This window comes from Trachypithecus francoisi, unplaced genomic scaffold (assembly GCF_009764315.1).
Source record: "Trachypithecus francoisi isolate TF-2019V2 unplaced genomic scaffold, Tfra_2.0 Lachesis_group10, whole genome shotgun sequence".
NCBI lineage: Eukaryota > Metazoa > Chordata > Mammalia > Primates > Cercopithecidae > Trachypithecus > Trachypithecus francoisi.
In genome coordinates, this window is record NW_022681455.1 from 16452413 (window position 1) to 16464928 (window position 12516).

The 12516-nt window shown below is 45.3% G+C and overlaps 1 protein-coding gene across 2 annotated transcripts in view; it reads left to right on the forward strand.

Moving 5' to 3' along the window:
• The window catches only part of GMPR (guanosine monophosphate reductase), a 49357-nt gene that overhangs the window by 15723 nt on the left and 21118 nt on the right, over positions 1–12516 (forward strand). The window lies entirely within an intron of this gene.

Here is a 12516-nt window from a genome sequence, read left to right on the forward strand (position 1 = left end):
AAAAATTAATTGAGGATCATTTGGGAAAGGATAGGTAGCCGCCATGGAAGATCTGAAAACTAGCTTTCCTCTATAAATAATAAAATCCCCATCAACTTCGTAGGATGTTGGCTCCAGTTTTTCGTAAGTATCATCACATGTTTCTTACTATCTGATACTCTTTTTTTTTTTGAGAAGGAGTCTCACTCTGTTACCCAGGCTGGAGTGCAGTGGGGCGATGTCAGCTCACTGCAACATATACCTCCCGGGTTTAAGCGATTCTTGTGCCTCAGCCTCCCGAGTAGCTGGGATTATAGGTGCCCACCACCATGCCTGGCTGATTTTTTGTATTTTTAGTAGAGACTGGGTTGTACCGTGTTGGCCAGGCTGGTCTTGAACTCCTGACCTCAGGTGATCCGCCCACCTTGATCTCCCAAAGTGCTGAGATTACAGGTGTGAGCCACTGCACCTGGCCCCATATGATACCTTTAAAAGGGTCTATAGTACTTATTAACAGAGAGTGTCTTTTAATATTGAAAACATGTGACTGGGTTTGAGTGTCACATATGTAGGTCCTCCATGTCCCACCCCTACTGCCAATGGAAAACTCTGCTGTAGGAGTTGGGAGTCCATGATATGAACATTTCATGACAGTCTGTTATCAGTGGCGAATCGGTCGGTGGTGTATTTTATCTAGGAGTTTTGTTTCTTGACTTTTCCTGTATTTTCCTAATTACTTGCACCTTAACTAGTTAGAATGTGGATTTGTGACTTTTGGGAAAGATGGATTGGCAGAAAAAGGGATTTAGAAGCTCTAAAATACAACTTGGGCTTTTGCAAAAACCTGTATTGTAATTAGGCAAGTTTTTGCTAATTCTAATTATGATGGCACATACTGATTGACCACTAGATAATTTACCTAACCCTTCGTTTTTTGAATTTTGAACTTCATTTCTTCTCCTATATGTCATCATTGTAAGAAAGTTGGAAGGAAGGAATTATTATGGAGTAAAGTCTTCTGTTAAAGGACTTCCAAGGATTGTTAAGTATTTTTATGCTTTTCAAACACGTAGGAAGAAAGGATCAAGAATTGTTCCAGCCGGGTGCAATGGCTCACACCTGTAATCCCGGCACTTTGGGAGGCCGAGGTGGATCACCTGAGGTCAGGAATTTGAGACCAGCGTGGCCAACATGGCGAAACCCTGTCTCTATTAAAGATACAAAAATTAGCCAGGCATGGTGGTGGGCGCCTTTACTCCCAGCTACTCGGGAGGCTGAGGCAGGAGAATCTCTTGAACCCAGGAGGTGGAGGTTGCAGTGAGCCAAGATCACGCCACTGCACTCCAGCCTGGGCAACAGAGGGAGACTCCGTCCCAAAAAAAGAAAAGAATTGGCCAGGCGCGGTGGCTCACACCTGTAATCCCAGCACTTTGGGAGGCTGAGGTGGGTGGATCACGAGGTCAAGAGTTCAAGACCAGCCTGGGCAAGATGGTGAAATCCTGTCTCTACTAAAAAACAAAAAAAGGACAAAAATTAGCCAGGTGTGGTGGCAGGCAACTGTAATTCAAGCTACTTGGGAGGCTGAGGCAGAGAATTGCTTGAACCCGGGAGGCAGAGGTGGCAGTGAGCCGAGATCTCGCCACTGCACTCCAGCCTGGGTGACAGTGAGACTGTCTCAAAAAAAAAAAAAAAAAAAAAAAAAGAATTGTTCCAAGGTCAACCAGCTGTACCAGTGTTAGAAGTGGGTTGGGAAATAGAAAAATTCACTGTGTTCTCTGTAATAGAACAGCCAACTTCATTGTTTTTGATGATGTTTGTTGAACACTATTAAATAGTAGGAAATATATATGTGTTTATTGGCCTCAGCCCTTGGTTCTTGAGACAGAACTCTTAAAACCCTTGTAGATAACGGTGCCCAGAGAATCTTTTGTTCTAATATTTGCTCTTTGATCCTGGTTGCTGACACAGCTTCTAGAACCTTTGTAATTTCCGGAGTGATGAGAGAGCACCTGGCACAGAGTTTCTGAATCCCTTGGGATTTCCTGGATGGTAGGAGTAGCTTTTGTTCTAATATTTGATCTTTGACCCTGGTTCCTGACACATGGTTCCTAAATCCTTTGGGATTTCCTGGGTGATAGCAATGCAGCTGCTCTTGTCCTAACAAGACAACTCTTTTTTTTTTTTTCTTTTTTTTTTTTTTTCTGAGACGGAGTCTTGCTCTGCCGCCCAGGCTGGAGTGCAGTGGCCGGATCTCAGCTCACTGCAAGCTCCGCCTTCCGGGTTTACGCCATTCTCCTGCCTCAGCCTCCCGAGTAGCTGGGACTACAGGCGCCCGCCTCATCGCCCGGCTAGTTTTTTGTATTTTTTAGTAGAGACGGGGTTTCACCGTAGTAGCCAGGATGGTCTCGATCTCCTGACCTCGTGATCCGCCCGTCTCGGCCTCCCAAAGTGCTGGGATTACAGGCTTGAGCCACCGCGCCCGGCAACAAGACAACTCTTAATGGGCTCCTGTGTGGGGGTTGGTACCAGATAGACCAAGCCATGATGAGAAGCTTGGAGCTTCCAGCCCCATCCTCCATTTTCCAGAGAGGGGAGAGGGCTGGAAGTAGAGTTAATAATCCATTATGCCTCCTTGATGAGGCCGTCATAGAAACCCCCAAAGTATGGGGTTTTGAAAGCTTCCTGGCTAGTAACACGTCTACATGCCTGGAGGGTGGCAGACTCCAGCTCTGTGGGGACAGAAGCTCCTGCACTCCGGACTCTTCTAGACCTCACCCTATGTCTCGCTTCATCAGGCTGTTCATCTGTATCCTTCATCATAGCCTTTATTAGTATGATAAACTGGTAAATGTTCCATAAGTGGTAATCCTTTGTATCTTTTGATCTTCTTTTTCTTGATAGTATATTTGAGATTCACCATGTTGCTTTATGTCAGCTGTGTGTATATATTCCTTGGTTCCTGGAGCTAATCTTTAATATCATTTCCCAGATACCTCACTTGCTCTTTTTCCTTCTCTTTACTTTCCAGCTGGTTTTATCACTGTTAAACTCACTCCTTAATGCTCTTTGTCTGTTTGGCCTGCCATCATAAAATACCATAAACCGACTGGTGTATAAACAACAGAATGTAATTGCTCACAGTTCTGTGATTTTGGACAGAAATCGAAATCAAGGTGTTGGCTGATTTAGTGTCTGGTTTCACCGTTCCTCATAGGTGGTGCCTTCTTGCTGTGTCTTCATACGGTGGAAGAGGCATACAGGCTCCTTGGAACCTCTCTTGTGAGGGCACTAATCCCATTCATGAAGGCTGCACCCTTATGACCTAATCACCTCCCAAAGGCCCCACCTCCTAATGCCATTGGATTGAAGATTCAGTTTCAGCATAGGAATTTGTGGGGGACACAAACATTCAGCCCATAGCACCCCAGAAGTCAGTGTGGGCACATGAGCTGAGTCACACTGGGGAAGGTGCATTCTTTCTGAATCTCACTTTCCTCACCTGTGAAAAGGAGGTTGAGGATCCTCATGGCTGGAGAATGACTCTGGGGCTCAGATGGGATGCAGTTTTATAACAGCGCCGCCTTCACTAGCAGTTGCTTGTCTCTGGTGAGTGTCATCAAGGGCACCTGCTCTGAGAACTGAGTCAGAGATGGAGAAGAAAGATGGAGGGTAATGTGGGGTTTGTTTTAAGAAGAGAGAGAAAATGTGTGTCACTCTTTAAAATGACAAGTGATAGTGGAAATGCATTAGTGTTCCCAAGCTGTCCATTGCCTTCTGCAAACTGGAGCTGCTGTGGGGTGTAGTTCACAGCCGGGCCTGCTGAGAGCTGCAAGCTGCCTGTTGGACAGGCTAGAGAGCCTGCCTGTCGCCTCTGGAAGGACAAAGACCAGGAAGGAGGGAAGTGCAGGAAGGAGGGGGCTGGGTAGGACGAGGGAAAGGGTGTTGTTACCAGTGTAGAACTTAGGAGTTGCTATGGGGGAGTTAACTGGCAGGAAAGAGATTGGTTCAGAGTTCCCACAGCTGTCTGGGAAGCCACCAACAGCGAGACCCTCTCCAGCACCTGCTGCCTGGCTGGCCCAGGAGTATGTTTTCACTGCTCTTACTGGTTTCCCCAGCAATGAACAGGAGACTTTGGCAAGGTAGGTGTTTATTCTTAAGCTGCTCTGTGCCTGCAGTTACCCTTGAAATCTGTGATTTATTTGGAAACCTCCAGTACTTTTATGTCCTTGGTTTTTGGTGTTTTTGAAACATAATTTCTCTTATGGCTTTTGGAGGCATAGTGAAGACGCATTCATATTTATCCAGTGTTTTGGAACTGAATGATGTACTATGAAGACTGAGTGTTATGGAATGGAGTGTTATTATGATTGTTACAATACAGTGAACAGAAAGGATGCTTGCAAACGTTCCAGGCAGAAGCTGGCAGTTCCCAGCCTCTGCACCAGGAGTGAGGGCTTGTCACTCCCTGTGCCCATTTCTCCTGTTTTTTTTTTTTTTTTTTTTCTTGCCTTTCACCTAAGATGAGCCTTGCCACATAGAGGTAGGAGAAGCAGGGATTTCTAGAGAACAACTTTGGCAGAAAAGGTCATATTGAGGGGCTGGCTGATTGAAGAGTATACCAGGTCCTGTGGCTGGTTTGCCTGGTGGCTTTCAGGGAGGAAAGAGAAGAATGTGTTTTGGGGTACATTCTCAGTACTGTGGAAAAAGGCACTAGCACAGACTAGGCACTTCTTTAAAAAAAAAAAAAAATGTTTGTAGAAACAGAATCTTGCAGTGTTGCCCAGGCCGATCTCAAACTCCCAGCTTCAAGCAATCCTCCTACCTCTGCCTCCTAAAGTGCTGAAATTACAGACATGAATCACCATACCTGGCCAGAACTTCTTTTATAATAACAAACCTTTGAGTAGAGATAATAGCGCCTACTTTTGTTGACGTGAAACTTACTCCTAGAGAGCTCAGGGAGCCTTCTGAGGGTTACACCACCAGTGAGAGCTGGATCTTGCATTCAGGGCCAGGTGACTTGCCTGGGCCTGCGATTTTTTGCTATTGTCCCCCACATGCCACCAACTCAGTCTTGCTGGTGAGAGGTGAAGCCAGCTGGACTTTCTGGGTCAAGTGGGGACTTGGAGAACTTTTCTGTCTAGCTAGAGGATTGTAATTGCACCAATCAGTGCTCTGTGTCTAGCTAAAGGTTTGTAAATGCACCAATCAGCACTCTGTGTCTAGCTAAAGGATTGTGAATGCACCAATCACCTCTCTAAAAATGCACCAATCAGCGCTCTGTATCTAGCTAAAGGTTTGTAAATGCACCAGTCAGCACTCTGTAAAATGGACCAATCAGCAGGATATGGGCGGGGCCAAATAAGGGAATAAAAGCTGGCCACCTGCGCCAGCAGCGGCAACCCACTCAGGTCTTCTTCCACACCGTGGAGGGTTTGTTTTTTCGCTCTTTGCAATAAATCTTGCTGCCGCTCACTCTTTCGGTCTGCACTATCTTTATGAGCTGTAACGCTCACCGCGAAGGTCTGCAGCTTCACTTCTGAAGTCAGCAAGACCACGAACCCACCAGGAGGAATGAACAACTCCAGGTGCGCCACCTTTAAGAGCTGTAACACTCACCGTGAAGGTCTGCAGCTTCACTCCTGAAGTCAGCGAGACCACGAACCCACCTAGAGGAACGAACAACGCCAGACGCGCCACCTTTAAGAGCTGTAACACTCACTGTAAAGAATGAACAACTCTGGATGCACCACCTTTAAGAGCTGATGCACCACCTTTAAGAGCTGTAACACTCACTGAGAAGGTCTGTGGCTTCACTCCTGAAGTCAGCGAGACCACAAACCCACCAGAAGGAAGAAACTCCAGACACATCCGAACATCTGAAGGAACAAACTCCGGACACACCATCTTCAAGAACTGTAACACTCACTGCCAGGGTCTGCGGCTTCATTCTTGAAATTGGCAAGACCAAGAACCCACCGGAAGGAACCAATTCTGGACACACTGGGACTTGGAGGTCCCTGTGTTGGCTCTGGGAAATGTTTTTGTGCTGGTGGCTCTTTCTGACCTGGTCTGGAGGAAATAGGTCCTTGAGATCTAATCTGTTAAGATTAGATAGAGGCCAAGTTCTACTACCCTGGGGCAATGCCATGTCAGCCGCTTTGGGCAGATCTCCGGGAGCCATAGGCTAGATTTCCACGGCTGGACCCTGATGTTTCCATGCGTGACTGGTGGCTCATTGGCCTGCCCACGTTCTTTCTCAAGGTTCTGAGCCACACGGAGACGTTTCCACTCTACACCTCTTCACAAAGAGACGGACACATCCTTTGAATGTTCTTGAAGGCTTGGGGCAGGTCTGGGGCTTCATCAGTCGAGTGTGCCTCCCCTGAGGTACAAGGGGTGTGTGTGGCTGAGAGCACCTCTCAGGCTGTGTTCCCTGGATTTTCTGTATTCACCCACTTTCTGGAATCATAGCTGAAAGCTAGGAACGTGATGTTATCTCTGAAGAGTCGCATAATAAACTCAGTTTAATGTGGCTATTGCCTTGATAGCAGCTATGTTTCCACTGGCAGGTAGTGGGACATTTTCCATGTGCTTGGGAGCAGTCACTGGGGTTGATACTCCTTTTTGTTGTTGTTGTCGTTGTTATTGTTGATACAGAGTCTCACTCTGTTGCCCAGGCTGGAGTGTGGTGGCGCGACCTGGGCTCATTGCAACCTCTGCCTCCCAGGTTCAAGTGATTCTCCTGAGTAGCGCACCTGGTTAATTTTTGTATTTTTAGTAGAGACGAGGTTTCACCATGTTGGCCAGGCTGGTCTCGAACTCCTGACCTCAGGTGATCCACCTGCCTCGGCCTCTCAAAGTGTTGGGATTACAGACGTGAGCCACCGTGCCTGGCCATATTTCTCTTTTTATGTTAGGGGTTGGCACATCATAGCCTGTGGGCCAAATCTAGCCACCTGCTACCTGTTTGTCAACCCTTGCCTGTTACCATCCCATGGAAAGGATTTTTCTTGCCAGAGGACCCCAGGAAAACCAGTAAAAAGTGGGTGAAGTTACTGTTTAATGGGTACAGAATTTCAGTTTGGGATGTTTAAAAAGTTCCAGAGATGGATAATGGTGTTGGTTGTACAACAGTGTGAATGTACTTAATGCCAGTGAACTGTACAGCTAAAAACTTATTTATTAACAAATAAATTTTGTATTAAATAATTTAAAATAAAATGAATTTTTAGGTGTACAGCTCAGTGGCACTAAGTACCTTCACGTAAAAATTTAAAAAAAAAAACAAAAATTTTACTTTTATTTTCTACATGTAAAATTTGCACCTAATAAATTTTATGTTATGTGTATATGACCACAATTGCAAAAAAACTAAAAAGAATGGGTAAAGGAGCAATAAACAGAAAGCACTCTTAAGTGGAGAGACTAACATTGTAAAGCACCACCAAGAGCTGGGCCTTGTGCTCAGAATTTGAGAGACTAAAGTGGGTACATCCACCCCCATTTTATAGCAGGATAAATGGAGACTCTTGAGTTGAAGTGATTTGCTCGGAAGTACCAAGTAATGAGGGAGGTCCAGCATTCCACCCCAGATCTTTCTGAACTTACTTTGCCATAGATGTTGAGGCCTAAAGGAAAGCTGGAAAAATTGGGGCAAAGCAGTTTTTGTTTTTATTTTTGCCCAGAGAACTTTTGTCATTCTATTCAGGCTGCAGTAACAAGATGCAATAAACTGAATAGCTTATATTATAAAAATCAGAAGTTGGCCTGGTGTGGTGGCCCATACCTGTAATCCTACCACTTTGGGAGGCTGAGGCAGGCAGATTGCTTGAGCCCAGGAGTTTGAGACCAGCCTCGCCAACATGGAGAATCCCTATCTCTACTAAAAATACAAAACACTAGCTGGGCGTGGTGTCACATGCCTGTAGTCCCAGCTACTTGGGAGGCTGAGGTGGGAGGATCACCTGAGCCTGGGAAGTTGAGGTTATAGTGAGCTGTGATTGCACCATTGCACTCCAGCCTGGGCAACAAAGTGAGACCCTGTCTCAAAAATAAATAAATAAAAATACAAATCAGAAGTTTATTTTCACAGTTCTGGAGGCTAGGGAGTCCAATATCAAGGCAGATTCAGTAGCTGGTGAGGGCCCGCTTCCTGGCTCATACATAGATGGTCGTCTTTTCATTGTCGCCTCTTGTGGATCTCTCTCAGGCCTCTTTTAGAAGGGCACTAATCCCATTGTTTAGGGCTCCGCCCCCATGACCTACCTAATCACCTCCCTAAATCCTCACCTCCTAATATCACCACCTTGAGGGTAAAGATTTCAACACGTTAATTTTGGAGGGACATAAACATTCAGACCATACCAACTTTTAAAAAAAAGGGTACAAAAGTAGTTGAAGTCTTGACTTGGCTACTTTTTTGTCTTTTCCATGACCTTCAACCTCTCCTTGACACAGAGGAGCAATTGTTGCCTTCCAGAGCATGGGGGAGCCAGAAACATTCTTGGCTTCCCTAGGAAGAGGGGTTGACTGGCAGAAACCTCCGTCTGCCTGCCTCAGTGCTCTGGACAAGGGCTCATTGCTTCCATATTGTCATGGCTGCCCAAGAAATGAATGTGCATGAACTGCCTGGGTGACTGAGCCTGCTGTGCTGCTACACACAGTCCCATTCTGACAGTCCTCCACTCCACACCCAAGGTGCTTCATGACAAGATAAAGGAGACTCCTCACTTAATCACCCTGACCAGCTGCTTCCTGGCCCCGGTTATCACACCCCATTCCCAGAGGCTGCTTGCCGGCACACCAGGGACTTCACTAAAGCCTGACCACACTCCTGTCGTATTTTCATTTCTGATTTGGTCTTTTCCTCTTTTCCCTTATTTTGCCCTTCTCGATTTCAAACTTGAACTGACAGCTTTTTGTTCCTGCCGATGGAAACTTCCCCGTCCTCCTGGCAGCATTCTTGCTGTGCTGTGCCTCATGGTTGAGGCATTTCATAATCACTTTGGGTTTTTCCACACAGTGGCAGTGACCACATTTGGACCATGGACAGATCCAGCAGCCACACAGGTAGCTGATGGGATGGAGAGACATGTACACAAGCTGGGTTACTAAAGTGGTGTCAGTCTTCTTGATGTTTTTAAACTGACTTTGGCCAGTTGAGGTGGCTCATGCCTGTAATCCCAGCACTTTGGGAGGCAGAGGCGGGGGGGATTACTTGAGGCCAGGAGTTAGAGACCAGCCTGGGCAACATAGCAAGACCCTATCTCTGTTTTAAAAATAAATTAAGTAAGTAGAACTTACTTCGACTCTACCTGGTTGTACCTGGTACGTCTATTGTGAGCTGACTTGAATTAATTTGTCTAAAGTAGCCCCTTAAAATGGTTCGTAGGTGTCGCCAGATTGGGGAAAAGAAATCCACATTGAAAATGAATTGGCCTACACGGTGAAACCCCGTCTCTACTAAAAAATACAAAAAACTAGCCGGGCGAGATGGTGGGCGCCTGTAGTCCCAGCTACTCGGGAGGCTGAGGCAGGAGAATGGCGTAAACCCGGGAGGCGGAGCTTGCAGTGAGCCGAGATTGCGCCACTGCACTCCAGCCTGGGCGAGAGAGCGAGACTCCGTCTCAAAAAAAAAACAAAGAAAATGAAATTGTGGCTGGGTGTGGTGGCTCATGCCTGTAATCCCAGCACTTTGGGAGGCTGAGGCAGGCAGATTTGCTTGCGCTCAGGAGCTTGAGACCAGCCTAGGCAACAAGGCGAACCTCTTGTCTCTACAGAAAATACAAAAATTGGCCAGGCGTGGTGGCACATGCCTGTAATCCCAGCTACTTGGGAGGCTGAGACACGAGAATCGCTTGAGCCTGGGAGGTTCACGCTGCAGCAAGCCATGTTTGTGCCTCTACACTCCAGCCTGGGAGACAAGAATGAGACCCTGTCTCAAAAAGAATAAGAAAAGAAAAAATGTGTGGTGGGCTTCGAGTAGCTTCTCTAAAGTTTTTGTGGTTTGGTTTGGTTGTTTAGCAAGTCAGCCACTGGGGAGGAACTGGAGCTTGCGCCCTGCTTCTTAGGCTCCTGTTAGGTTCTCAGGGACAGAGCTCATGCTGTTCCTCGCGCTTTAAAAAACAAAACTAAACACTCCTGCCCCCATTTAATTATAAAAGTAACACACTTCCTAGTATAAAATCCAGAAAAGATTAAAGAAGAAAATAATAAAAGTTAGATCATCTCTTCACCTAGACATCATCTGTTAGCATTTTGGTGTATTTTTTCATACTCACATATACTTTTTTAAATAACAAAATCGAGATCTTTCTATTTCTCCCAACATTATACTAAAAGCATTTAAGCATTTTTCCCACGCTGTTAAACCACTCTTAGGCTGGGTGTGGTGACTCACACCTGTAATTGCAGCACTTCGGGAGGCCAAGGTGGGCAGATCACCTGAGGTCAGGAGTTCGAGACCAGCCTGGCCAACTTGGCAAAACCCTGTCTCTACTAAAAATACAAAAATGAGCCGGGCAGTGGGGAGTGTGCCTGTAATACCAGCTACTAGGGAGGCTGAGGCAGGAGAATCACTTGAACCCAGGAGGCAGAGGTTGCAGTGAGATCATGCCACTGCACTCCAGTCTGGGTGACAGAAAGACTCCATCTCAAAAGCAAAACAAAACAAAAAACAAAAAACATCGCATGGTTGGGTCATACACTGTTGGCTCATTCCATTTTGGGGAATGTATTTACAGTTCTGCATTGTTATAGAGAATACATCTTTGTAGTTAAATGCTTGTCCACCCTTATGATTATTTTCTTGGGAGAGAATCTTAGAAGAATTATTGAATACAAAGAAGTGCATATTTCTTTTATATGGACAAATTGCTTTCTGGGAAAACATACTATGGTAAATTTTCCCAGAAGAAAGAGAGGTTCCGTCTGATGTTTTCTCTTTAGTATTTACTGTTTGCAACTACTGATAATTTGTTAAGTGAAAGGTAGTACCTCATTGGTACCTTAGTTTACATTTGGTTATTCGGGAGGTTGAACACTTTTTCCATTTTTCTTAGCCACTTATTTCTTTCAGTAGTGTGTTCATGTCCTTTGGCACTTACTCTGTGAGATGTTAGCTTTTTTCTTACAGGTTTGTAAGAGTTCTTACTATGTTAAGGATAATAACCCTTTGTCAAAATTGTAGATATTTTTCTCTACCTGGGTATTTGCTGATTGTATGAATATCTGTGTTTATGTATATGTAAGTTTTTTTTTCTTTTTTCTTTTCTTTTTTTTACATGGAGACGGGGTTTCGCCATGTTGCCCAGGCTGGTCTCGAACTCCTGGGCTCAAGCAGTCCACTTACCTCAGCCTCCCAAGTGCTGTGATTATAGGTGTGAGCCGCTGCACTTGGCCAAGTTTTTAGTTTTTATGTAGACGGCTCTGTCGTTACGTTTTTTCACTTTTATACTTATTGAAGGTATTCCAGGTTTCCTTCTGAATTTGGGGAGTATAACTTTAATTTTAATTCTTTAATCTACCTGTAGTCCTCTTTCTGGGCCATCTGTGATTTTTCCATTGTCAGCTGCTGTTTGGATTGAAGCTTTGAGCCCTCCTCATCACCTTTTCCCCACATCCTTTTATATGAAGTTAAAAGTCACTTTGTCTACGTTAAAAAAGAAAAATTCCCTCTGGGAAGCAATTCAGCAATTCCCTTAGGAAACAATTCAGCGAGAAGACACTTGGACTTCAGTGCAAAAAACATGAGTGGAATGAGTAAGGATTCATTTTGCAAAATATGACTTTGCACAGTTGTGAAAACTCAGCCAGGGCATCTTGCCAAGTATCCTATATACTGGCTGAAGAATCCACAGGGCAGTGAGTTGTAATAAAAAGGGCTATTTTTGCACTTCTAGACTCCTGCAGTGAAAGAACTTGTACTATTTCCAAACCAGACACATCCTTCTGGTTGATAGATTCTGCCACTTCCTGGAGGCTTGTGTGTTTATTCTTAGGCCAAAGTTTCCTGTTCTGTAAACTGAGCACGTGCAGATGCTATGTGGTCCATGAGGGCTCATCTGCCCTTTCCTGTCTAGATGGGAATCCCAGCCCTAGAGAGGGGGGCACACTTCTATTTTCTTCACTGTGTTTTCTAATTCTGACTCTCTGGGGTTCCATAGAGAGTCTTCAGGGGTTTTGCAAACTGTGAAACATTTTTTTGCCCAGCACTAAAGATTTTAATTACCAAGAGAGTGTTTCATTGCTGACTTTTTATATTTGGGGTCCCTCTAAGATTTTTTTTTTTTTTTTTTGAGACAAAGTCTCACTCTGTCATTCAGGCTGGAGTGCGGTGGCACGATCTTGGCTCACTGCAACCTCCGCCTCCCAGGTTCAAGCGATTGTCCTGTCTCAGCCTCTGGAGTAGCTGGGACTACAGGCATGCACCACCAGGCCCAGCTAATTTTTGTATTTTTAGTAGAGATGGGGTTTCGCCATGTTGGCCAGGATGGTCTCGATCTCTTGACCTCATGATCCACCTGCCTCAGCCTC